At 38.9% G+C, this 26453-nt stretch overlaps 1 protein-coding gene across 3 annotated transcripts in view; it reads left to right on the top strand.

The window, feature by feature from the left end:
* Window positions 1-3285: 3285 nt before the first annotated feature.
* Window positions 3286-26453, top strand: part of USF3 (upstream transcription factor family member 3) — a 56142-nt gene continuing 32974 nt past the window's right edge. For all 3 annotated transcript variants that reach the window (XM_028534364.2, XM_028534356.2, XM_036018109.1), the window contains exon 1: window positions 3286-3558. The gene's annotated coding sequence lies outside the window, so the exon portion shown is untranslated. The remainder of the gene's footprint in view (window positions 3559-26453) is intronic.

Raw genomic sequence — 26453 nt, 5'->3', positions numbered from 1 at the left:
TAATGACAGATTAGTGGTTATCTGGAGAGCAGGATGAGGGCAAGAAGAAGGAATAAGGAGCATCAGGATGGATATGTTCATTTTTATTGTAGAGCATGGTTTCACAGGTGTAAACATGCTGAGACATAAATGTACATTTTAATGTTTATTATGGGTCAATCATACTTCAATAAAGCTCTTGTTTTTTCAAGATACAGAATGGGTGAAGATATTTGCACAACATACACCTGGGAAATAACTTTTAGAATGTACAAAGAACTTTTACAACTCAGTAAGACAAGCATCCTGATTTTAAAATGGCCTAAGATTGTGGCAAAGTACCAAAGAAGCTATGCAACTGGTCAATGAAGTATGAAAATATGCTCAACACTTCTAGTAATTAGAGAACTGGAAATAACTAGAGTCCACTTTACCCACTGCCCCCCAGGGCTAGAATTTAAAAAGACTATCAAATTTGGAAGGTAATGTGGAGTATCTGGAATCTGCATATATTGCTGTTGAAATGTTACAGCCACTTTGGAAAACAACTGGGAAGTTTCTTAGGGAAATATGTAGATTTCAGAATTTGACCATTCGCTTGTATCTCGGTGGTTCATTTCTGAAGGCTTATAAAGCAAACACGAAAGCCTGGAGCATGTCTTGCCGGGCGCGCATCCTAAGGCCGAGGGACAGCGCAAGGGCTGGCACCAGCGGGCGCGGGGTGTCCAGACGTCAGGCAGAAGGATTCACAAATCGTCTGCGCTAGCACCCAAACAGGCTCAGTGCTCTCCACCAAGTTGGCAAACTGCGCAGCCCTTGCCTCCAAGGGCTTGGAGCCAGAAGTTGGAGTAGAATCCCGAGCTGCCTCCTGGCGTCGCCCCCGCACCTACCCAATTCGTTTGGTCAGCAGCTACCCCTCCTTATCTTTCATCCCTGGTAGGGAAAAAAGATGTCATGAAATAATGGGATGCAAGGAAGAGGGCTTGTAAGTCATACAAATAGTCTATTTTAGAGTCATTGAAGGGTCTCAAGTATGTGGGTGAAAGATTTTCTCGAGCTGTGTGAAAAAAAAAAAAGGACTTCGCTGGAAGCAAGGAGACAGGTTTCACTTGTATAAGCAGGTGTCAGCTAGCTGGAAAATTGGACTAGTGAGATTATTTGATGCCCTCTCGTGTCTATGGTACAGTAAACCGATATTGTATGGGCAAAGCCAATGAAAATATCCATGATGGGATATAAGCTTCAGTCAGGAATGAGCATTAAAGAGCTAACATTGAGAACTTATGAAATAAAAATTTGTCTTATTCAAAACTTCTAAATTGTATCAGATGGGTATTAATGTGCATTTAATGGTGGTTCAAAGAATCTCAAGTCGTCTTTTCTGAGCCAATAAAACTTACAGGTATTTGTTACTTAAGATGCCATACAATGCAGTTGCTTAGAAAATCATACATAACCATAGATGTGAGATATCAACCAGAGTAATTTTTAAACCAGAATACTTTATATATTTTGATCACAGAGGAAATGATTTCCTACATACTAATACTACTCATGGAGGTGCTATTAGTATCATTAGGCTCAGAATCCTAGGGTTTTACCTGCAGCTTTTTAAAAAAACTTTTAATTTATTTTTGGAGGGGAAGAGGGCAGAAGGGAAACATCACTGTGTGGTTGCCTCTTGCACACCCCCCACTGGGCACCTGGCCTGCAACCCAGGCAGGCGTCCCTATCAGGAATCCCAACTGGTGAACCTCTGATTCACAAGGTAGCACTCAATCCACTGAGTCACACCAGCCAGAGCTGCAGCTTTGATTTCGATGTGCTAAATTCATTCAGAGGCAAATTAGAACTTCATATGCCAAGAACTTAAACAGTTAAAGAAAATTTCCAGACTATGGTTGCCACAATTTGTGAGTAAATTTAAGGCCTGTTTCCTCATAGCTCTTAATTTTTAAAAATTGATTTGAGAGAGAAAGAAACATGGATTTGTTATTCCACTTATTTATGCATTCATTGGTTGATTCTCTGATGTACCCGTACCCTGACGTGGGATTGAACTGCAATCCTGACAGGACAGATTCTCTAACTAAGCTCCTTGGCCAGGGTTCAATATAGTTTTTAAGCTGCTGTACAAACATAAGGTGTGGTTACTGCTTAATTTTACACTTTTTCTCAATACAAGGTCAGCTTCCTCTTTACACAGGCTCAATTAATTCCCAGTATGCCATGCCCTGTGTTCCCCTTTTGGAAGTTACCTGGTCTAGCTCTTGGACATCTAAGATCTGGAAGGTTAAAAACCTGGTTGTGGAAACACTTGGTAATCTTTGACCACCACCACTAGGTGGAGGACACCTGTTTCAGGAGGGGAGCGGTTGTGAAATATTAAGCGGAAACCAGAGTTACGACCACGGTTCCAAGGTTCCAAACCCATCCTGGAATTAGGAGACCCTCAGGTCTTCATTCCATCACCGCAGTTCTACATCCCCTAGATCTAGGTTACTAGGACCCCAAACCTCATCTCCCAATGCCACATATTCCCTTCTCCCAGCTGGGAGGCCCCCAGGATATTTCTGAACACAGTCATCTCTCGTTCATGGGAATTCGTGACTTTTTAACTTAATTTTTATTTTTTATTTTTGCAAATTGAAGGATGACATGACCACAGCCCACAAATTCGGGCAGCTTGGTCCGCAGCGATCTTGCAGTGAAAGGGCAGTCGGAGACGTCTGGAGTCTCATTTTTCTTTCTCACTTCTTGTCACAGAAGCCACGTCCCGCCTTCCTACCCTCTAGGCAAAGAGGAGCTCTCTAATCATTCTTGAAGCCTTCCCTACCCTCTTCCTTTTCAGTTTTTCCACTTACAAACGTCTACAGAAAGTGGAAAGCATAACGAAGAACAACATACAAAGAAGTTTCTTAAAACACCTCCGTTTATAGGACTTCAAGGCGTCCCCTTTAAGAAACCAGGCCCACCTCTTTCTCATTCATCTAATGGCTTTCCTTCCTGCCCATCACTCTACCTTTAAGAATATTTCCTGTTCCTTCAACCCAACTTGCACACCTCCGCCCCCTGGCCGTCCTCATTGGGCCGCCTGCAGGCTCGTTCACGCTTCGGTTTTCCCTTCACCTCCTCCCGCCCTCTAGCCTAGCGCAACGGCGTTCCTCTCCTTGATTGGCTATTACGGTAGCCTCCCCGGAGTCGGATTGGTGAGCTGAGTGGCAGAGGCGGGAGTGCAGCGCACCCAGGGTAGGCTGCTCGCCGCCGAGCGGCGGCCGCTGAGGGGCGGGGAGGGGCGGGGGGAGGGGGGCTGGGAAAGTTGAGGCCGCGCTGCCACCGGTTCTCCTGCCTTGAGGGCTTCGGCTCGCTGCGGCTGCGGTGGCCGCCAGAAGAGGCGGCGGGGGCGGGGGGAGAGGAGGGCCTGGGCCCGCGCTCCCCCAGCCCCAGAGGAGCAGGGGGCGGCCGCAGAGGGAGAGATTCGCCCCGGCGGTCGGACATCCCTGCCGTACCCGCCTGGGATCATGACCCAGGCGGGGGTCGCTGCCGCTGCCGCCGCGGCCGAGACTGCGCAGCCCGCGGGTGAGTGCGGGAGGGGGTCGCTGACAGCCGGGGCGGGGGGCGGGGGCCGGGGCTGCGAGGGCGGCTCCGGGGGGCGGCTCCGGGCTCTGCTCCACCCACCCCCTCCCAGCTCCCAGAGGCGAGGGCTGCGAAAAGTATGCCTTTTTCATGGGAACCCCTGCTTGCGAAGCCTGGTGGGGTGTTTGCATCCCTCTTCTCTCTGACCTCTGGGCGCCCCGCGCCCCCTGGTGCCAGGCCCGTGGGGGGCTTGCGCTGCTCCCCGGCCTCCAGATGCGCGTGGGGCGAGAGAGGCTTCACGCTGCCCTGGGTGCATAAAGAGCTGGGCTCTAGGTTCACACCGGATGGCCTTTGCCCGCCTTGTGCACCTTTTCCTGTCTCTTTTATCCCTTCTTCTTACCTTACTCTCTAAATTTCCTTAGGACCCTCTGGTCAGACTCACGTGATTTGCTTTTTAACTCTCACTCCTATGTCTGAGAGTTAGGCTTGCGTTTTCTTATTGGAAGCCATTCTTTTCCTTTCTGAGTAGGAACGATAGAAGCTAATAGCCAACTCTTGGAATCTTTTTCCATATTTCCAAGAAATATTTCTGCACTCTCGTTCACGTGTAATATTTTGATTGTTGGGTTCTTCCATACTCACTGACCCCTTTTTACCTTCCCCACTTACCGTCGTCTGCGGTTACACTGTGGTAGGGTCCTTTGGATTTATTAACTTCATCTGGAAATAAGAAACTGCATAAGCCTGTGTGTGGACTCCCAGTTACAGGCTTCCAACTTATGTTCTCATACCGTTTTTACCATTAAGTAGATATAGTAATCTAACACCCTACAAAACAAGACTGTTGTGGCTAACTTAAGTTTGCATAAAAAGGAGACGGTTGCTTACCTGTAAACAAAGTACAGATTTCTTGAATAAACCCCTTCAGTGAGTAACATGGAACCTAAAGTATATTCATACCTATGCTTTTCCTTAAAAAACAAGTAAGGAAAAGACAAACCTGGTTTTTGAGGGATCAACAGGCAGACATACTCTCCAGTCACTTTGATGACTTTTTCCTCCTACACGTGACACTTGTTCAATGCAGTACAGAGTTACTATATGAGATACATTCTTGTTTCCCTTTATTTGGGAAGTACTCTGAAATTATTTGTTGTGAAATAAGCAAATTACTTTGTAATTATAGCACTTCTGAAACTAGAAACAAGTACGATGTAATGTCTCCAGGTGCTACAAGAATGAATACTTAATCTCATATTTTGCTGTAGTCTAAGCATTGTGATTTTGGTATGGGTAGGTATTACATTCTTACTCTACTTGAAAGAGAAATTTTATAAAATCCATACATGAATGCAGCCTCCAACATTCTTTAATATAGAAGCGCTTTATTGCTAGAATCTAAAGGCAGTTAGTTGTCTATGGGACATCATGGAAATAAAATGAAAAGTTGCAGGCTGTGCAATCAGTGAAATAGTCAAATAAGAGAAATTTATAGGTTTATTTTCCTCTTTTCAGAGCTTAGCATTGTCAATAAGGGAAAATAAACACTAAAATTGAAAATGTTTAACTCGGGTTAGAAGATAAGCTTCACTGGATAATGAACTCAAAATTGTTGCTTACAAACAGGAACTGAATGAAATCAGGTTTGGATCTTAACCATATCTGTTATGCCTTACCTTACCTTCCTTTCGTATAGCACACTGGTTCTCAATCCAGACTGTACATTAAAATCACCTTGTGTGCTTTTGCATTTTAATGCTCAGGCCACTCCCAACCCCAACCTGAGATTCTCTTACTTTGGATATGGGGTGAGTCTCACCCATGGGTATATTTTTAAATATCTCTAGGTGTTTCTATTCAGTAGTCTGGGTTGAGAACTACTGTTGATCTAGAATAGCGATTTTCAACCCTTTTCACTTCATGGCACACATAAACTAATTACTAAAATTCTACAGCATACCAAAAAAAATGTATGTTTTGGCGATCTGGCAAAAAAATAGGTGTAATTTTGATTCATTCACACTGGACAACTATGGTTGTGTTGGCTGTTGTCATTTTTTTATTTGACAGCCTAAGGGAAAAGAGGTCAGTGCTCCTGACTAAATAGTCAAGTATTGCACACTAAAATTTCTTGTGACATACCAGTTGAAAACTGCTAGTCTAGAACAATGTCCAGTCTGCTAGGCTTATGGTCCAGTCTCTTCTAAATTAGGCCTTCACTTACCTGTCCACCTTTTTCCCCAGTGCTTCCCAACAGGAGTCTTTGGACCTCCCAGTGGTCCCACTGCAAGCAGTTTGAATCCCTGCTTTTGTTAACAATGTTGGTCTTTCTCAGCATAGCAAGGTCCCTCCCTCTGCTCACTCTCCCCATCAATACTTTTAAACTCTACTTTTAGTGATTGACTGGCTGTCTTTGAACTCTGATGCCACCTGTTGTTTAAAAGACTCCGTTTATGCTTCTACAATGTGGTGGTTTAAAATCTTTTGTATGTATGTTTCATTATTATCAAACTTAACAGCAAGGAGTATTTTATTTTGGGGTCCTTCTACAATGGTTTGCTTTGAGTTGATTGGTTTGCTTTGGAACCCTACTGACTCTGCTCACAGCCACATTTTCAGGTTTGATTCCATCCCAGATGTTTCTGTCTTGGTATCTTCCTCACACCTTAACTTGCTTTGAATTCATGTGTGGAAGTCAGTTTCTTCAATATCTTTTCCTGATTTCTTCAGTAGGTTGACTGTTTTCTGTGGATCCATAACAGCTTGTACTTATTTCTGTGTTAACACTAACTACATTTCCTGAAGTATGTGTTTATCCACCTTTTCCACTAGACTGCTACCCCCAGAGCATGCATGTTGAGCAACTCCAAGAGGTACAATTCACATCCTGTTCTTTAATACCATTGCAATATGGCGGAGCTAGAACCCCACCAACATAGGAACTGTGTTCTCTTCATCTTTGTATTCCTGGGCCCTAACAGCACTTGTCATTAGTAAGCACTTAAATATTCATTGTATGAGTAAACAATTGTTTTGTTATATATTGTGAAAAGATAACTGTATACATCTTTAAAATAGACTGATTTGGCATTAATTAATTTTGCTATTAAACAGTCTTATGTATTTTACTCCTATTATGGACGTGTTAAGGGTCAGTGGAATTTAAGTAATTATGGTTGTGACAGACCCCTTAAACCTTTGTTGTAAAATGCATGGGGATATATACCTTGAGGTTTTGTCTTTTTTTGTTTGTTTTTAGATTTTATTTATTTATTTATTTATTTATTTATTTTTAGAGAGGGAGAGCAACATTGATATGTGAGAGATACATTGATCAGTTGCCTCTCAACTGGAGACTTGGCCTGCAATCCAGGTATGTACCCTGACTGGGAATCAACCTGGAGACCTTTCAGTTAGCAGGCTGGCAGTTAATCCACTGAGCCACACCAGCCAGGGCTATACCTTGAATTTTTTACTATAAGTTCTAGAGATTGACTCTTGTTATCTATAAAATATTTGTGTAATTCTTGCTCAGAGAAAAGCTATTAACTGTCCAATTGGATAATTTTTCTTTTTCTCATTAAATTTTCCATATGGGTACACTTGCACCACTTTAGAAGGCCAGATCTTTTAATTAGATCAGTAGGGCATGATATGTTGCTCCTATTAACGTGCTAATACTGTGTTTTTAATTCAGTTCATCAAGTATTTATTGAGTACGTGCCATGTGCCCAGCACTCTGAGGTACTAAAGAGAATAAAGAACTAGTAAATGGTGTGGACTCAGCTCTTAAGTTTTAAGGCTTATTGAAAGAATTAGGAAATACCATATCAAATAATTAAGGAACGGAACACAGTATTTATTAGATGCTAATTTAAATACAAGTGCCCAAAATGCAGTGGTTAAAACCATAGAAAATTAAGAAAGAACAGATGTTCAGCCCTGCCTGGTGGGGCTCAGTGGGTTGAGTGCTGGCCTTGCAAACCAGAGGGTCTCTGATTCAACTCCCAGTCAGGGTACATGCCTGGGTTGTTGGCCAGGTCCCCAGTAGTGGGCATGGGAGAGGCAACCACACATTAATATTTCTCTCCCTCTCTTTCTCCCTTCCTTCCCTTCTCAAAAATAAATAAAATCTTGAAAAAGAAAAAGAAAAGAACAGATATTCTTTTAGTAGACATTTAGTACTCCCATACTGAGTACTAATTGTTGAGAATATAAATATGAAAGTTGTGATTTCTACCATTTAGAAGCTTATAGTCTTGTGGGAAAATCCAGTAAGCATAGAGAGTGTACTTCATGTTAAGACATTGTAGAATATTATGTCAGGATATTTGGGAACAACTTCTAGGGATCAGAAAGTTTCAAAGAGGATAATTAGGAGTTCCCAGATGGAACATTGATAGCAGCATTCCAAAGTAGCAGATACAAAGACATGGAAATGAGAAAGGTAATTTCTTGATTAAGGAACTGCAAGTAGATTTTTTTTAAGGTTTTATTTTATTTTTAGAGCGAGAGGAAGGGATAGAGAAAGGGAGAGTAACACCTGTGTGTGGTTGCCTCTCCTATGCCCCCTACTGGGGACTTGGCCCACAACTCAGGCATGTGCCCTGACTGGGGATCCAACCAGTGACCCTTTGATTCATAGGCTGGCACTCAATCCATGGAGCCACACCAGCTAGGGCACAGGTAAATTGATATTACTAGAAAGTCTTATGTTACAGAGCATGAACTTGGGAGCCTGAGACATGTAGTTCGCAAACTTTTTATCCCTGAAAGTTCTGAGCTTTTACAGATCTTGCCTGTGCCCACCAGTGGCAGCAGTCTACTGGTTACTTTCTTGCTAGTGTTAGTACAGAAAGGTGCCCAGGATCCTCACAATTCCCATCTATGCTCCTTGTAACTTCCCTTTTGTCTGTTGTGGTTTCATGATGAGCCCCAGATGTCCTTACCTTCCAATGAATGAATCCACTATTGGATCCCCTGGCAAAAGCTTTCACCCCTTAGCTACTGTAATTTCTTAAACAGCAGAGACTGCAGTAAAGGGACAGGGAGAAGAAGTTTGTAGTGTAATGGAAGGTACCACTTCTGTCTTTACTTGCAGGACCAATTTCTCTTTGGTCATAACCAACAGAAATTGCCTCTGGCTAACTTCAGCAGAAAAGGGGAATTTATTGATATAGATGCTGGGTAAACTTGCAGAAGCAAAGCAAGATAGAGTAATGAAGCCTTGGAAAGGCCAGGGTACAGTAGCTTTTTAGGATCACATGGGTCCATGAGGCTAATTCAGTCTCAGACAGTTTTTCTTCCTGGGCAGAGACATATTGGTCAGCCCTTTGCCCACACGGAGGTGAGCCCATATTTTATGGATCCATCAGACCACAGGAATGAGGCAGAGAGGTTCTCCAAAGAAACAGTGAGGTGGTGTTGCCAGAAGTCCAAACACAAGATCTTTCCTACAAAGTTTATTGGATTTGGCACTGTGGACATCTTCTGGTAAGTTTGATATGAGCAGTTTTTAATAAAAGCCAGGTAACACCAAGCTAAGGAGTGAATGGAAAGTGAGAAAGAACAGTGAAGGAGCCTGATGGTTGGGAGGGAGAAAGAATAGGAACATTTAGAAGCTGTGGCAAGGTGAGAAAAACAATACTTTTCCTTTTTAAAAAAATATTTTTATTGATTATGCTATCAGAGTTGTCCCATTTTTTTTCCTCTCCCCTTTATTCCTCTCTGCCCTGTAGCCCCCTACCCTCCAGCATTCCTCTCCCTTAAGTTCACATCTGTGGGTCGTACATACAAGTTATCTGGCTTCTCCATTTCCCATACTGTTCTGAACCTCCTCCTGTCTATTTTGTTCTGACCATTTATGCTTCTTATTCCCTGTACCTTTTCCCTTATTTTACCCCCTCCACCTCTGGCTGATCTCCTACCAAGTGATCTCTATTTTTGTGATTCTGTTTCTGTTCTAGTTGTTTGCTTGCTTCATTTTTGTTTTTGTTTTTAAGTCTAGTTGTTGATAGTTGTGAGTTTGTTACCATTTTAATGTTCATAGTTTTTAATCTTCTTTTTCTTAGATAAGACCCTTTAACATTTCACATAATAAGGGCTTGTGATGATGAACTCCTTTAACTCGACCTTATCTGGGAAGCGCTTTTTCTGCCCTTCCATTCTAAATGATAGCTTTGCTGGATAGAGTAATCTTGGATGTAGGTCCTTGCCTTTCATGACTTGGAATACTTCTTTCCAGCCCCTTCTTGCCTACAAGGTTTCTTTTGAGGAATCAGTTTATAGACTTATGGAAACTCCTTTGCAGATAACTGTCTTCTTTTCTCTTGCTGCTTTTAAGATTCTCTCCTCTTTAATCTTGGGTAATTTAATTATGATGTGTCTTGGTGTGTGCTTCCTTGGGTTCAACTTCTTGGGGATTCTGTGAGCTTCCTGGACTTCCTGTAAGTCTATTTCCTTCACCAGATTGAGGAAGTTTTCCTTCATTATTTTTTCAAATAAGCTTTCAATTTCTTGCTTTCCCTTTTCTCCTTCTGGCACCCCTATGAGTCAGATGTTGGAACATTTAAAGCTCTCAAGGGTTCCTAAGCCTCTCTTCATTTTTTGAATTCTTGTTTCTTCATTCTATTCCGGTTGAATGTTTATTTCTTATTTCTGTTCCAAATCATTAATTTAAGTCCCAGTTTCCTTCCCATCCATCACTGTTGGTTCCCTGTACATTTTCCTTTATTTTACTTTATATAGCCTGACACTTCTTCCTTTATTTTGCATCTGTACTCAAAATTTCTGTAAGCATCCTGATTACCAGTGTTTTACCACTGTAAGCATCTGATAGGTTGGCTGTCTCCTTGTCGCTTAATTCTTTTTCTGGAGCTTTGATTTGTTCTTTCATTTGGGCCATATTTCTTTGTCCTGGTGCACCTGTTAACATTGTATGGGGTGGAGCCTTGGGTATTTGTCAGGGTAGGGCAACCCACTTCTCTTGGTTGTGGCACTGTATGTGGAGGAGGGGTCAGAGAGAGAACAATGCTGCTTGCTCGCCTCCCACTCCACTTTCAGTTACTTCCCCTGCTACCCACAAGTGAATTGTGCCTTTCTGGCGGTGATTCCTGGGTAGGTGGATTTGAGTACATTCTAGGACCCTGAGTCCCTCCAATGGACTCTCCTGTGAGACTAGGAGTTTCTCCCACCTCTGCAACACACACAGGTTTTTATAGCCAGAGGCTTTGATGCTTTATTTCCCTGTGCTGGAACCCTGGGTTGCACAGTCTGTCTCACTCCCCAGTTATTCTTCCCGGTTATCCTTACATAAATGTGGGACCACCTTGTCCTCCTGCTGCCCTCCTGCCACTGCCTTGCTTGACCGCCCTTTCCACCCTGGCTGCCCACGGTCTGTCTCTGACTCTCCTACCAGTCGGGATGAATGTTTCTTCTGTAACTCCTTGGTTTTTGGACTTCTATACAATTTGATTTTCTGGCAGTTCTGGTTCCCAGAGTTTTTTGTTTTCAAATTGGTTGTTTTCCTTCTTTTGATTATGAGAGGAAGTGAAGCATATCTACCTCTGCCTCCATCTTGGCTGGAAGTCCTCATTTTTCCTTTTTAATGGAAAAAATGGGGATATCTTGAATGAAAAAGCACTAACAGGGAAGGAGAGATTAATAACATATAAGAGAAAAATACATTTTGTAACAAGATCACTGAGAAGTGGGAGAGCTAGAGTCTAGAACAGAGGTAGAGGGTATTGTGTTGGCTAGAAATGTTAAAGAAGGTTTTATAGAGGAAGGCAGACTCGCACTGGGCTTTAATGAGTTAATAGGATTTAGATAAGCAAAGTAAAAATGTCATTTCACTTTGAAAATGCAGGAGAAATACAGCAGAAAATGCAGTAGCTAATAAGGAACAGTGGGAAGAACCTGTCTGAATTGGAGAGGAGGGAAGAGTAGATGACATGATTAGTTAGTTATATGACCCTGTTCATTTGTGTGTTGTACTAGGTGTCAGACTGGCCAGTGAAGAAGGTATTGTTAGGTAGAGTCATGAAAGCTAGGACCTAAGAGTTTGGACTTGATGTAGTGGTTGTTGGAAAACATTGCTGTAGATTTTGGACCAGGAGCAGTACATGTTGGAATACGTGTGAATTGCCTAGATTGCTGAGATGTTGGAATGTAAAACCATTGAAGAAGAGGGAAAAGACTTGGAGCAAGAGAGTAAGAGCCAGACGTACGTAAAACAGGGTCTAATCTAAGGTGGTAGTAATGAACAAGAGAAAAAGATTGCAAAAATAATTAAATGGATTTAGTGAAAAGATTTGAAGATTATTTTGGGGTTGAGAGCCAGGAAAAGTTTGATATAATTGATAAAATGGAGTAATTGTAAGTAGGTCTCTCAAGAGTCAAGGCAGATTATCATGTTGCAAACAGATTTGTTAACTGGCTTTGAAATGAAATGTTCTGAAGATATCTTAGCCTACCCAAAGATTTGGAGGAAGATCAGTGTTGAAAGGTAGTTTTATTATAAAAACATAATGACTTTTACACAGAAACAATTTGAAACTTTGTAGAAAGAAATTAAAAGAGCACTGAGCTTTGGAAGTCAAAGTGAAAGACAAGGATTCATGTTAGAGAAAGATGATGTATAATTGGAAAAGAGGAAGACAACCTGGGAGAGAGAATTTCCAGAAAAGGGAGAGTTCAGCATCCTCAAATCTTGCAGAGAGGAGAAGGAAGACAAGAAAGGCCCTTTGATTTGGTGAAAAATAGTCCTTGACCTGTAAGAAAACAGTTTTGATTGGCAGAACAATCAGAGGGCACACTGCCATGGGTTTAGAAGGGACTAGCCAATGAAAGAAAGGTGAGAAGTTTAACAGGAATAGTAGTAGAGAAACAGGGTAAAAAGGCAGTAAATTCTTGTTTAGTATGAAGAAATCTTTTGCATTTTGGAAGCAAAAAAAAATGGTTAGGGAGGAAATAAAGTACTAACGAGGAAAGAATAAAGTACAGAGTTCCTCTCCACAGATGGTGGAGTTAGCTTTAGGATGTTCTGAAAGCGTAGATGTATAGTTAGAAGTTTGATATGATAAATGTAGGATCCAGTTAAGGAACTCATACCATATACCCTCTAACTTCCCAGTGAATTAGGGGGGAAATGAAAAAACACAACTAACGTTTATTGAGCCCTTGCTATGTACCAGACACTTTGCTATATCCATTAAATGTATTATCATGTAAACTTTTAGCAGTTCTCTGAGGGGTTGGTGATAATATCCCAGTTTTAAATGTGAGAATGCCCAGACTTTAAGTAATACTTATTTTAAAACCAAGTAGTTAGTAAATGTCAGCTTTGAGATTTGATCCTATGCCTGATATCAAAGGCTGTTTGCATTTTACTGTACCACTGATTCATTAATGTGAAGAAAGGATATGTATGGACTTGAGAGGGAGAGAATCTGTTAGTGATTACATTGGCTGTGCCTCAGAATCACTTCAGGAGCTTTAAAAAAATTACTGACCCGACCCCAATCATTCATTCCTTCATCAGTATCCTCATTGATTACCCACTATATTAGTCAGGGTTCTCCAGAGAAATAGAACCAATAGGAGAATGAATATATATATATTCATACATATATATATATATATATATATATATATATATATATCTCCTATCATGTAGGATATATATGTGATATATGTGATATCCTATCACATAGGATACATATATATCTCACAAGATGGGCCTGGAGCATCTTACAAGGCCAAAAAGTAAGATAGTACTAAAAAACAGGGGTGGGAGAGAGGTGCAGGACCATGTCAGAAAGACACAAGAGCCAACCTGAAAGAACACCCTGTGACCAAAGTTCAGACAACTTGAACAATAAATTATTAACAATAGAATTAAATTTTGGCCCAAAGAATAAAATAAATATCCATGAATCTATACAGATATAAAATAAGATTGAATAAATAAATGGGGGAGAAGAATTCTTTAAGAATTCTAAAAAATATATTTAGATACTCTCCTTTCCAAGAGATGGAGATTACTTTTTATTCTTGAGTGTAGGCTAGACTTAGTACTCATTTCCAAAGAAAAAAGTATGAAAAGGGGAAAAATAGTAACATAGCAGTCATTTATTACTTGAGTAGAGTTAACAGCAAATTTAAGGAACAAAATTGGTGGAGAAGACTACTTCTTTTACAACTTAAATCCTTCAGTGTGATCTGAGTAGTTTAATATAAGGATGTTTTATTCATATAATGAGAAAAACTGAGTTAAGTAACAAAGAATAAGAAAATAGGGAAATAATGATACATCTTTATTAGTGTTGGAAAGCTGGGAAGGGTGTCATCAAAAGATCAAAAAGCATTGAGGAATTTATGAAAAATGCAAAGCATATGGGGTCAGATTGATGACAGAACCTTACAGTGTGAAGAAATCTGCAACCCAATACAGGCTTAAAGGGGAAATGCTAAAAAAGTGAGTTTTCCTAACAGAATTCTGGAACAACTGCAAAGCTCAGAGATTTTGCAATAAAGCAGGAGGAGGTTGAGGTTGGTTGTCTCAGTCTATTTGGGCTGCTATAACAAAATACCACAGACTGGGTGGCTCATAGACAACTGACATTTATTTTTCACAGTCTAGAGGCTATCAGTCCAAATCAGGTTGCTAGCATGGTTGGATGCTGGTGAAGGCCTTCTGTGTTTGTAGACTGCTTGACTTCTTGTTATGTCCTCATGTAGTGGAAGGAGCAAGTTGCTCTCTGAGCCCTCTTTTCTAGTGGCATTAATCTCATTCAGACCATAGCAATGGTCAAAAGGTAATTAATTACTAGACTTCAGAACAACTGTTCCAGGACCATTTACAATGGCTAATTACAGTGCTCAATCACAGGGTAAGCTGCTAGAACCTGTTTATATAAGTTAGGGGTATCTCTCTCATAGGCTGTTGGGCCAGAGAGAGAATCAGGGTTATACCTTAGAAAACTTCTAGTTGCTGCTTTGAATGTAGACCTCGTTCCATCAGAAAGTACATAGCTGCAACACACCTCCATTCATGTGTGATTCCCTTCATAGCTAGAACTCATAATCAGCATACACATTCATGGCAGAGAGAAGAGTGATTTTGACATATAGTATTAAAGCAGTGGTTCTTGGTGGTGGATGCACATTAAAATCACCCAGGGAACTTTCTTTTCCTTTTTTTTTTTTAATTTTGAAAAAGGTGATTTCTGTAGTGCATTCGGAGTTGAGAACCACTGTGCTGGGGAAACCAACTTTAGCCACCAGTTTGGTTAACCAAGTTGCTAAATATTTGAGGGGGAAAAAAACAGGATGAAAGAGGGACACTAATCTAAAGAGAGGAGTCAATCTTTGAGAACATAAATTGAATATAGCAGATAAAAGATAATATTTGTTCAAAAATATCCTCAAGGATTTGAGAGAATATAATTTCCATAAAATAGCAATGGGGTGTTATGGAAAAAAAAAAAAACAAGAAAAGAAAGTTTTAGCAATTAAAAACATTTTCTGGAAGAAAAATAATAAGCTGAATAACAGCATGTTGTAATAGATGACCAAATTAATGGACTAGAATATCAGACCAAGGAGTTCTTCCAAAATATGGTACAAAAGGACAAAAAGGGAAATCATGAGCTGTTGAACATACACGGATCTAGCAGGGTAGCTGAAGCTGTAGAACTAAAATTCTACACAGTTTCAATAAGTCCTTGGCAGAAGTGGGTAGTGGATGGTTGGAAGGTAAGAAATAGAGTATGTTAAACATATATAGTGGTAGAAGAGATCATAGATACTGTTTTTAGTAGGAAGAACATATGTTTAAATTTTAAAATTAGTATATTTTAGGTTATCAATAGGCAATTCCTTTTCTGTCAGCTCTGTCCTCTCAACTTTGCTTTTCTTTGTGTGTCAACTTCATCTTCAGACTATCTTCCCTGATTTGAAAGATGTCTGCAAGTTCAGTATTTGGAATTACATACTTTCTCTTTTTAAAATTGGGAAGAGAAAGAGCATGGCTACCCACACCATCAGAAGAGATGTCCTGAATTTTGCTATAATTGCACCAACCTAAGGACAATCACCGTGGCAAGAAAAAAGAACGGAAGGAAAGGAGGGAGGGAAGGAAGGAGGGAAGACTTGCCAAGGACTGCCACCGAAGCTCAGGTTTGGGTCGAGGAGGGGTATATACCTAAGTGGAAATTGGGGAATTCCATGAAATGGAAAGGAGAAAATATCTAACAAGTGTCTACTACAGTATGTGTCTTAAAATTCACTATATTCATGAAAAAGTTTGGGCAACTGTAACTGAACAACAATAAATTTTTTTTAAAAAGGAATAGATATAAGAGGAAAAAGATATTGAGGAAAAGAAAGAGAAACAAAAATTTAGCCAAGAAAAAGTAAAAACTTATTTAAGGAGGAAGGAGATAGAGAAGAGAATATGAGCAAATGCAACAATAGTTACAATAAATGTGATGGAATAAGTTCTCGTTTTCTTTAAAGGCTCTTAAACTGTACAGAAACAAATACCCAAATTGTGTTATTACAGACAAATATAAAACAAAATAATGCCGAAGAGTTAAAATGAAAATCATGTATCTGCACAGTCCAGGTAAATGTTGATTGGAAGAAATGCATAGTAATTTGTTCTCAGGCAGAGTTTAATTCTAGAAAATAAACATTTAATTTTAAAAATATTTATTAAAACTTTACACTTAATGAGCTAATAATATACACTCTTCTCAAATATTCATATGACCCTTAAATATATCATATAAAAGAGCTACAACAAAAATCTCAAGTTAACTACTTGGGAAGTTTTTTACTTCAACTATGGTTGAAGAGAATATAAAAGTTGAAATTATAAAGGCAAAAAACGTCAAGACAATAAAAACAAGCAAAAGAAAAAGAAAAAACAAGCAAATCATACAAAAAAAGATAAATGATTCATAATGTGGAAACCTCAGTTATCATCAAGGAGTTTCAAGTTAAGCAATAAGAAGATACCTTTTATTGCCACTTGGACTGATAAAAATTGAAAAGTATTTATTGTAGCCCCTCCCTCACCAACATTGTTTTTAATAGCCAAATAATAATAATAAAAGAAAAAAAGGAGAAAAGAAACAAGAAGGAATATTCATCAATAAGAAATAGCTGAATAAAAAGTGGCTCATTCATGCTATGTTATGCTATACCAGTATTAAAAATAATAAGTTGATATGTTACCTGGAAAAATAATTTTAATATATTTCTAAGTAAAAAGAAAGCATGTTTTGGTGATGTACAAGGGGGCCTCCCAAAAGCCCCAGAATTTATTTATATAAAATTGTGTATTTATTCCTACATGTTTAAACTTCAGTCACCTTCAAAAGTGCTCTCCATTTGATGGAATGATGAGATACCTATTGAGGCATTTTCTCCATTGCTCAAAACCATTTTTGAATTCAGTGATTTTGATGCCTTTTAGCACTTCTGTTTTTTGTTTCACCTCTTGCACAAAATGGGGAAGCAAAAAAGGTTGCTTGGGGTAAGATTGGGTGAATAGGGAAGGTGGGGCACAGGTGGGGGAGTCATGCCGGGTATTTTTTTGGTTAAACACTACTGAACACTCAGCGAAATGTGGGCAGATGGGCTGATAAATCGCTGATCATGACGGGCAAATGGGTTCAAGAGTCTTCAGAAAAATATTCACTGAAGCCGAACGCAGCGTCTCACAACACCACCATTTGGTGCACTGATACAAATGGGTTCCTAGAACACTCACCTAGGCGGGGAAGCCTGTACTATAAGGAGCCTGCCTTCCAGAAGATAATTCTGGGGTTTTCTGGGTCTCCCAAGAAATAACTTTATAGAAAGATCAAGAAAATTAATGTCAAATTTATTTCCAGCTAGGAGAAGGTAGAACTGAGTACCTAATAATAGGGACTTTAATTTTCCTCCTGAAACAAAATAAATATGGTTAGGCATAATATTAATTTTTTGTTTTTAATATAATGTTTTAACAATAATTTAAAATTCAGCGGAGACTATGTAGCACTTAGAAATTAATGATTTGATAATATTACATATGAAAATCTTTGGGCTGTGGATAAAGTTGTACCTAGAGGAGATATAGTCTTAAAGATATTTATTAGAAAGAGTGAAAAAAATAATGCATATTTTGGAATAAAGTTAAAATTATATATGAAAATATACCCTGTTCCCCATTTCCTTTCTTCAAAGGCAATCCTTTCAGATATATTCTGTGTTTTTGCATTTATACATAGTATATATAAATGATCATCATTATATATAACGGGGGGAGCCAAAAAACTAAATACATATTATATACAAGTTTGAAACTCTTTACATATATGTATAGTGTGTGTGTGTGTGTGTGTGTGTAGTTTAGGGCTGCCATAACAAAATGCCACAGACTGTGGCTTAAACAAAAAATTATTTTCTTATAGTTCTGGTTGCTAGAAGTCCAAGATCAAGGTGTCAGCAGGTTTGATTTCTTTTGAGGCCTCGCTCCACTTATAAATGGTGCCTTCTTACTGTGCCCCCCAGTGGTTGTTTCTATGTCTGTGTAGTCTGTGTTCTAGTCTCCTTTCCTTTTTAAAAAAATTCAGAACATTTTAATTTATTTTTTATTTTTATTTTTTTAATATATGTTATTGATTATGCTATTACAGTGTCTCATTTTCTTCTCTTTATTCCCCTCTGCCCTGCATAACCCCTCCCACCTGCATTCCTGACCTTTAGTTCATGTCCATGGGTCATAATATAAGCTTGTTGGCTTCTATATTTCCTATACTATTCTAACCTCCCCCTGTTTTCTACCTACCATTTATGCTACTTATTGCCTTTACCTTCTCCATTACCCCGCTCCCCTTCCCTGCTGATAACCCTCCATGTGATCTCCATTTCTGGATTCTGTCCCTGTTCTAGTTGTTTGCTTACTTCATTTTTGTTTTTTGTTTTTTTTTTTTAAGTTCAGTTGTTGATAGTTGTGTGTTCTTTGTCCTTTACTGTTCATATTTTTTATCTTCTTTTTCTTAGATAAGTCCTTTTAACATTTCATATAATAAGGGCTGGTGATGATGAACTCCTTTAACTTGACCTTACCTGGGAATCACTTTATCTGCCCTTCCATCCTAAATGATAGCTTTGCTGGATAGAGTAATCTTGGATGTAGGCCCTTGTCTTTCATGACTTCCAATACTTCTTTCCAGCCCCTTCTTGCCAGTAAAGTTTCTTTTGAGAAATCACCTGATAGTTATATGGGAACTCCTTTGTAGATAACTCTCTGCTTTTCTCTTGTTGCTTTTAAGAGTCTCTCCTTCTCTTTAATCTTGGCTAATGTAATTATGATGTGCCTTGGTGTGTGCTTCCTTGGGTCCAATTTCTTTGGGACTCTCTGAGCTTCCTGGATTTCTGGAAGTCTATTTCCTTTGCCAGATTGAGGAAGTTCTCCTTCATTATTTTTTCAGATAAGTTTTCAATTCCTTCCTCTTCCTCTTCTTCTTCCAGCACTTCTGTGATTTGGATGTTGGAACATTTAAAGTTGTCCCAGAAGTTCCTAAGCCTCTCCTCATTTTTTTGAATTCTTGCTTCTTTATTCTGTTCTGATTGGACGTTTATTTCTTCCTTCTGCTTCAAATCATTGGCTTGAGTCTCAGTTTCCTTCCCATTACTGTTGGTTCCCTGTACATTTTCCTTTGTTTCATTTTTCACAGCCTTTACTTCTTCCTCTATTTTGCAGTCATACTCAACCATGTCTGTGAGCATCCTGATTACCATTGTTCTGAACTGTGCATCTGATAGGTTGGCTGTCTGCTGCTTAGTTGCATTTTTTCTGGAGCTTTGATCTGTTCTTTCATTTGGCCCATCTTTTTGTGTGTCGGCATGCCTGTTACCTAGTAAAGGGCAGGGCAACCCATGTCACTGTGTTGTGGCACTGTTTGTGGGGATTGGGTCCAAGAGGGAACAATGCTGCTTGGTCAGCTCAGCTGGCTTTCAGTCACTTCTGCTGCTACCCACAAGCATTTTGGGCCCTTCTGGTGCTGATTCCAGAGTGGGTGGGTTTGTGTGCATTCTAAGACCCTGTGGGTCTCTCCAACAAACTCTCCTGTAAGGCTGGGAGTTTCTCCCGCTGCCACCTCAACCCCCACAGGTGTTTTCAGTCAGAGGTTTGAGGCTTTTTTTCTTCACACTGGAACCCTGGGTTACACAGTCTGGCTTCCCAGTTGTTCCTCCCTGTTTATCTGCATGCAAATGTGGGACCACCCAGTCTGCCAGCTGCTGCCTCCCCTGGTCCTCCAGCTGCTGCCTTGCCACAAGTCCTCTCTGCCCCTCCTACTGGTCTGGATGAATGTTTTTTCTTTAACTCCTTGGTTGTCAGACTTCCATATAGTTGGATTTTCTGGCAGTTCTGGTTGTTTTTTGTTTTGAAATTTGTTGTTGTCCTCCTTTTGGTTGTGCGAGGAGCCACTGTGTATGTACCTACGCCTCCATCTTGGCTGGAAGTCTGTTTTTACTTTTTATTGTTGATACTATTACAGATGTCCTCCATATCCCCACCCTTCGCCCACCTCCACCTAGCACCCCCTCTACCCCTTATCCCTCCATGGTCCTTTACTATACTGTTGTCTGTGTCCATGGGCTATGCATGTATATTCTTTGGTTAATCTCTTCACCCTCTTTTATCCAGTCTCCCATACCCCCATCCCCTCTAATCTCCTTCTCTCATGAGTCATGGGATTAGAGCCTATTCTCAGTACCGAACTGTAAAAACAGCCTTATTTTCAAATATAGTAACATTTCAAAGTATTGGGAGTTAGGACTTCTACAGGAATTTGGGAGAGACACAGTACAATGCATAATATACATTTATCTCTCTGTTCATTGATCTATAAGTACATATAACTATATGTACTTGTATAAGCATATACAAGTACTTGTATAAGTAGAGTTATTAAATGGAAACATCTGAAATTGCAATTTCCAGAGGCAGAATAGATCAAATATGGGCAATTCCAAATGGTTCAACATAGTACTGTGACATATTTCATCAATCTCCTTGTGATGAGCCTATCCTTGTCTTTGCTACTTAAATATCCTTGAATAAATGTCTTCTGCATATGCATGAATATACTTCTAGGATAAATATCTAGGAGTGGTTGCCTTAAAAGAGGTATATGTTTTTATGGACCAAATGTGGGTCCAAAATGTGTAAGGAGGGAGCTGATCTGGGCATTCTGCCTAGGCCTTCCTGATGGACAGGGAAGGGCACTTCAAAAAGAGAATGGAGCTGTGAGGACAGAGGTAGAAGTTGGAAGGTGGGGAGAGAATATAAGAGACTGGGTGGGGAGAGGCATTACCCACATAGAAGGAAATGTATTGAGATATTCCCAATGGATTGTTTTGTGACTAGAAATGACTAGAGGATTTTTATTATATAATTGCAACCGCTAAAATCTTGGGATCTATGCTAAATTTATCGAAGGAACAGGATCACCCGACAGACAAGATTTGAACTGGCAGTGGGAGTTATTTTACCCTATTTGCATTTTATGTGTCCAGCTCCTTCAATGTAACAGTTGCTAATAAGGACATAAGTAAGTACTTGGACATACATAGGGAAAATGTCTAGAAGTGATATCACAAGACTGTTAAAAGCAGAGGGGCATTGGTACTTTATATACATCTGTGCTGTTAAAACTTTTTACAGAGAGCAAGGATTATTTTTGCAATTGAACTTTTATTTATTTTTAAAAGCAATTGTTTATTTTAAATTACATATATTTAAAACAAATGTCAACATATATACTTAGAGCATTGTACCTGGAAATTTTAAATTATGATTTAAAGTTTGCAGAACTTTAAAAATATAAATGATAACACAAATAGAATTCTAATGTTTCAATAACTGACAACATTATGCAAAGTTTGAGGATTTTGAAAAACACTTCAAACAAAAATAATGTCTTTTATATTATATTATGTCTTAATTATGTCTTAATTATATTTATTAGGGTGGCATAAGGTTCAAATACAATTCTTTGATACATCATTTGTATGTTGCAGTGTGTATCTACCACCCAAAATCAGATCTTCTTTTGACACCATATATTTGACTTGCTTTACTTTTTTGCAAGGGTGTCCAACTTTTTGGCATCTCTAGGCCACAATGGAAAAAGAAGAGTTATCTTGGGCCACACATTAAATACACAAATACTAGTGAAAACTAATGAGCAAAAAAAGTTTTAAGTAAATTTATGATTTTGTGTTGGGCCACATTCATAGCCCTGCATGAATGTGCATGTGGCCCGTGGGCTGTGGGTTGGACCCCCCCTGAGTTTGAAGCATGGAGTTCTCTTTGAATTTAGTTACAATATAATTTCTGAGCCAGAAGTATTTATAGTTTACATGGGCAAGCACAAGTAAAAGGTCTAACAAATGCCAAACTCTTCACAGTGGTTAGTCCTGAAGAGTGTGGTTGAAGAGCTAAGTAACTTTTTCCATTTAAATTTAAACATTTCTGTACTCTTCAAAAACTATTTTAAATAATACTGTACTATATATTTGAAAGTTACTAAGAGAGTAGATATTAAAAATTTTCATTTCAAGGTATTTGTGTGTTGATGGGTGTTAAGTAGACTTATTGTGGTTAATCATTTCATATATATATATATATATATATATATACACATACATACAGATATCAAATCATAATGTGCACCTGAACCAAATATAATGCTTAATATCAATTCATGTCAAAAATAATTTTTATATAAATATATTATGTGTATAGTTTAAAAATAAAAATTTAAACTATTCAGGAAATTATGCTTTTGGCTTATTTCTTATTCTTAAGATATAGTTAGACTCAACATCATAGTGGAAACTCCAGTAGCAGGATTTCATTATTTTGTATTCCTGTATAAGTCATAGTATTTCTTGGTTGGCATTATGAACCTCCATGATTGATTGCATCAAGCATAATTGTGACACATTGACAGGAAGGAGCCAACAGATATTGTTAAAGGATGTAAGATTTTTTTAATGACAAAAGAGATTAGAACTGATAACAGTTACACAAAACAGAAGACAACACAGCACACTCATAAACAGCTTCTCAAGTTCCCACCAAGATGGAAAGCAGCTGCTGAAACCACATACATAGAGGGGGGATTCCTTTGGGTGGTAAAAGCATCCCTGTACTATCCCTGAACTGTAATACAGATACTTGTATGTCAAGATTTAATGAGTTGAACCAGGTAGACCAGGTAATAGGACATTCTGGGTGGAGGATTATTAACTTAAAATACTGGAGAAGGTAAATGCAGGTAGTAGCTCCTGTAGGAAAATACAAAGAGCAACAATATCTAAAGCACTAAAGAAGATGATAGAAATTAGTATATATACGAGGTCTGTCCCCCCAAAATCCAGCCATTGTTAATATAAGGAGACTGGTCTGTGCAACATTGATGTGACCTGACAGCCAAGGACAGCAGACTGGAATGCTCATGCATGCACAGTGACAACTTCACTGCACTAGTCAAGTGGGGGCAGTAGACACCATTGAGTGAGCCTGTGTATGGTGTACTGTGTGACCATCCCATTCGAAATGACTGAGTGAGTAGAGCAATGAATCTGCATCACATTTTGCATTAAGCTTGAACATTCTTTTATGGAAACTATTTGAGTGATTCAGGAGGCCGTAGCTACAGGCAACTGGTGATTGCAGGTTCATCACAACATGTGCCTGCTCATGTATCATGTCCTGTGCAGTCTTTTGCTGAAACATCAAATCACCCAGGTGACTCAGACCCCTGTAGCACAGATTTGGTGCCCCATGACTTCTGGCTTTTCCCAAAACTAAAATTGTTTCTGAAAAGGAAGAGATTTCAGACTGTCAGTGAGATTAAGGAAAATCCGATGGGGCGGCTGATGTGATTATTGGAAGAACTGTGTGAGGTCCCAAAGCTACCTACTTTGAAGGGGGCTGAGGAGTCATTGTCCTGTGTACAATTTTTCTTGTATCTTATATCTTCTATAATAAATGTTTCTATTTTTCATATTATGTGGCTGGATACTTTTTGGACAGGCCTCGTATGTCTAAGATATTAAACATAAATGTTATAATCACAATTTTGAATATTTAGTGACATGGAAAAATGCCACCTTTAATAAAAATAGAATACAGTGTTGCTTGTGGTCTAACAATGATAAAAAATCAGATGTGTGTAGAAGTAGAAAAAAATCCCCAAGGAATTCCATAAGAATGTTAATATTGATTCATGTGGATTCCTGTTGAGTGGTGTGATTGAAAGTTTTAATTTTTTTTTATGCCTTGTTTTGGTTTCTAGGCATATATTACTTTTATTGTAAGGAAAAAACAAAGTATGGTGATAAAATAAGTAGAGATCTTTTTGTGAGTGTAAAATGGATTGGTGGTATAATGTTTGTAACCCAGACTGGGGATTTAAGCTTTGTTGTGTTATTTTTGTTGATCATATTCTAGTTTAGTAGGGTAAGTCATTTTGATTGGTGAAGACTAAGAATTTACTAGAGATCTTACATAAAGAAATAGAACACATTTAAGAACTGCATATCTACATAGCCATTCCATTAAATATATATTTTAAATATGTTATTTATATATTTTTAGAGACGGGGAGGGAGAGAGAGAAACATCTGTTGGTTGCCTCTTGCAGGCCCCCTCCTGGGAGCCTTCTCTGCATCTAGGCGTGAGCCCTGACCAGGAATCAACTTGGTGACCTTTTGGTGTGTGGACAGCACCCAACCCACCGAGCCACACCAGTCAGGGCCCATAAAACATTTTACATAGTTATAAAATACATAGGAATGCATTAAACAGCATCCAAAAAGAATGAAATATAAAAATTGAAAGGTCTTCGTTCCTCAAATATAGACAAATAATGTTTAAGCAATATGCCATAAGTTATTTTCAGTTAAGATACTTTAATTTTAACTTGAAAATTTTATAAGATTAGGTTTTTCATTGTATTTAAAGTCACTATTTAAATCAATCTTTACTACTAATTTGCTTCCTGATGAGAAGAAAACACAGTTTGCCCTTGAGCATTCATGTTTTCTCATACATGAATGTCAGTACTTATTTTTGGTGCCTTTACATTGTCTCTGTATTAGGGAAATTGGGGATGGTTGGTAACTAAATAAAATTTTAAAATTGTATGCTGAAAGAAAGCAGATGTGTAAACTGATGAAAAAGATGACTGGGTAGAGTATTTCAAATTACCTGATGAGACTTCTACCAAAGGTTTTTTTTTTTTTAATAGCCTGTTTGAAATATAATTCATATACCATGAAGTTTACCCATTTAAAGTATATATTTAAAGTTTTTAGTATATCTGGGGAGTTGTACAACCATCATCATAATCTAATTTTAGGACATTTCATCATCCCAAAAAGACCCTCACACCCTCTTCCCCATCATTTGCAGTCATTCTCCATCCTCCTCTGCCCCAGGTAAGGACTAATCTTCTTTCTGTCTCTATGGATTAGCCTGTACTGGACATTTCATATGAATGGAATAATATAATATGTGGCTTTTGTGTCAGACTTCTTTCACTTAACATGTTTTCAAGGATTACCCATGCTGTAGCATGTATCAGTCAGTACTTCATGTCTTTTTTTTTTTTAAGATTTTATTTATTTATTTTTAGAGAGGGAAGAGAGGGAGATAGAGAGAGAGAGAGAGAAACATCAGTGTGCGGTTGCTGGGGGTTATGGCCTGCAACCCAGGCATGTACCCTGGCTGGGAATCGAACCTGCGACACTTTGGTTCGCAGCCCGCGCTCAATCCACTGAGCTACGCCAGCCAGGGCTACTTCATGTCTTTTTATTGCTGAATAACATTCAAGCCCTGGCTGGTGTGACTCAGTGGATTGAGTGCAGGCCTGCAAACCAAATGGTCACTGGTTTAGTTCCTAGTCAGGGCACATGCCTGGGTTGCAGGCTGGGTCCCCAGTGAGGGGTGTGCAAGACGCAACCACACACTGATGTTTCTCTCCCTCTCTTTCTCCTTCCCTTCTCCTCTGCCTGGAAATAAATAAATAAAATATTTAAAAAATAATATTCCATTGTGTGGATATACCACATTTTATTTATCATTCATCATTTGATGGAGATTTGGCTTGTTTCAACTCTTTGGCTATTATGATTATTGATGCTACAAGTATTCACATACACATTTTTGAGTGAACATGTGCTTTCAGTTACCTTGGGTGTGTATTTAGGTGGAATTTCTGGACCATACAGGAACTCAGTGTTTAATATTTTGAGGAATTGCTGAACTGTTTTCCAGAGTGACACACCATTTTACATTTCCTCGAGCAATGTACGAGACAAACACACACTTTTCAATAATACATATATTTTTCCAGCTGTATTGAGGTATGACTGACAAATAAAAACTGTATATATTTAAGGTTTATAGCATGATGATTTGATATATGTATATATTGTGAAATGCTTCCCATAATCAAGCTAAGTCACTTATCCATAACCTCACACAGTTATCTTTTGTGGTGAGAATGCTTAAGCTCTCTCTTAGCAAATTTCAAATATACAATACCTTATTATTAACTACAGGTACCATGCTGCATTTACATTAGATCTGCAAAACTTATTTATCTTATAAATGAGTGTTTGTATTCTTTGACCAATGTTGCCCCATTTCTCCCACTTCCTAACCCCTGGTAACCACTGTTCTAACCTCTGTTACTATGAGTTTGACTTTTTCATTTTCCACATATAAGTGAGATCATGAAATATTTGTCTTTCTGCACCTGACTTTTTTCACTTAGCATAATATCCTTCAGGCTGATTGATGTTGTCATAGGTGTCAGGAT

This window comes from Phyllostomus discolor, chromosome 2 (genome assembly GCF_004126475.2).
Source record: "Phyllostomus discolor isolate MPI-MPIP mPhyDis1 chromosome 2, mPhyDis1.pri.v3, whole genome shotgun sequence".
NCBI classification, from domain to species: domain Eukaryota; kingdom Metazoa; phylum Chordata; class Mammalia; order Chiroptera; family Phyllostomidae; genus Phyllostomus; species Phyllostomus discolor.
Note: the sequence above shows the minus strand (reverse complement) of the source record. Positions and strands in the feature narration are given on the sequence as shown.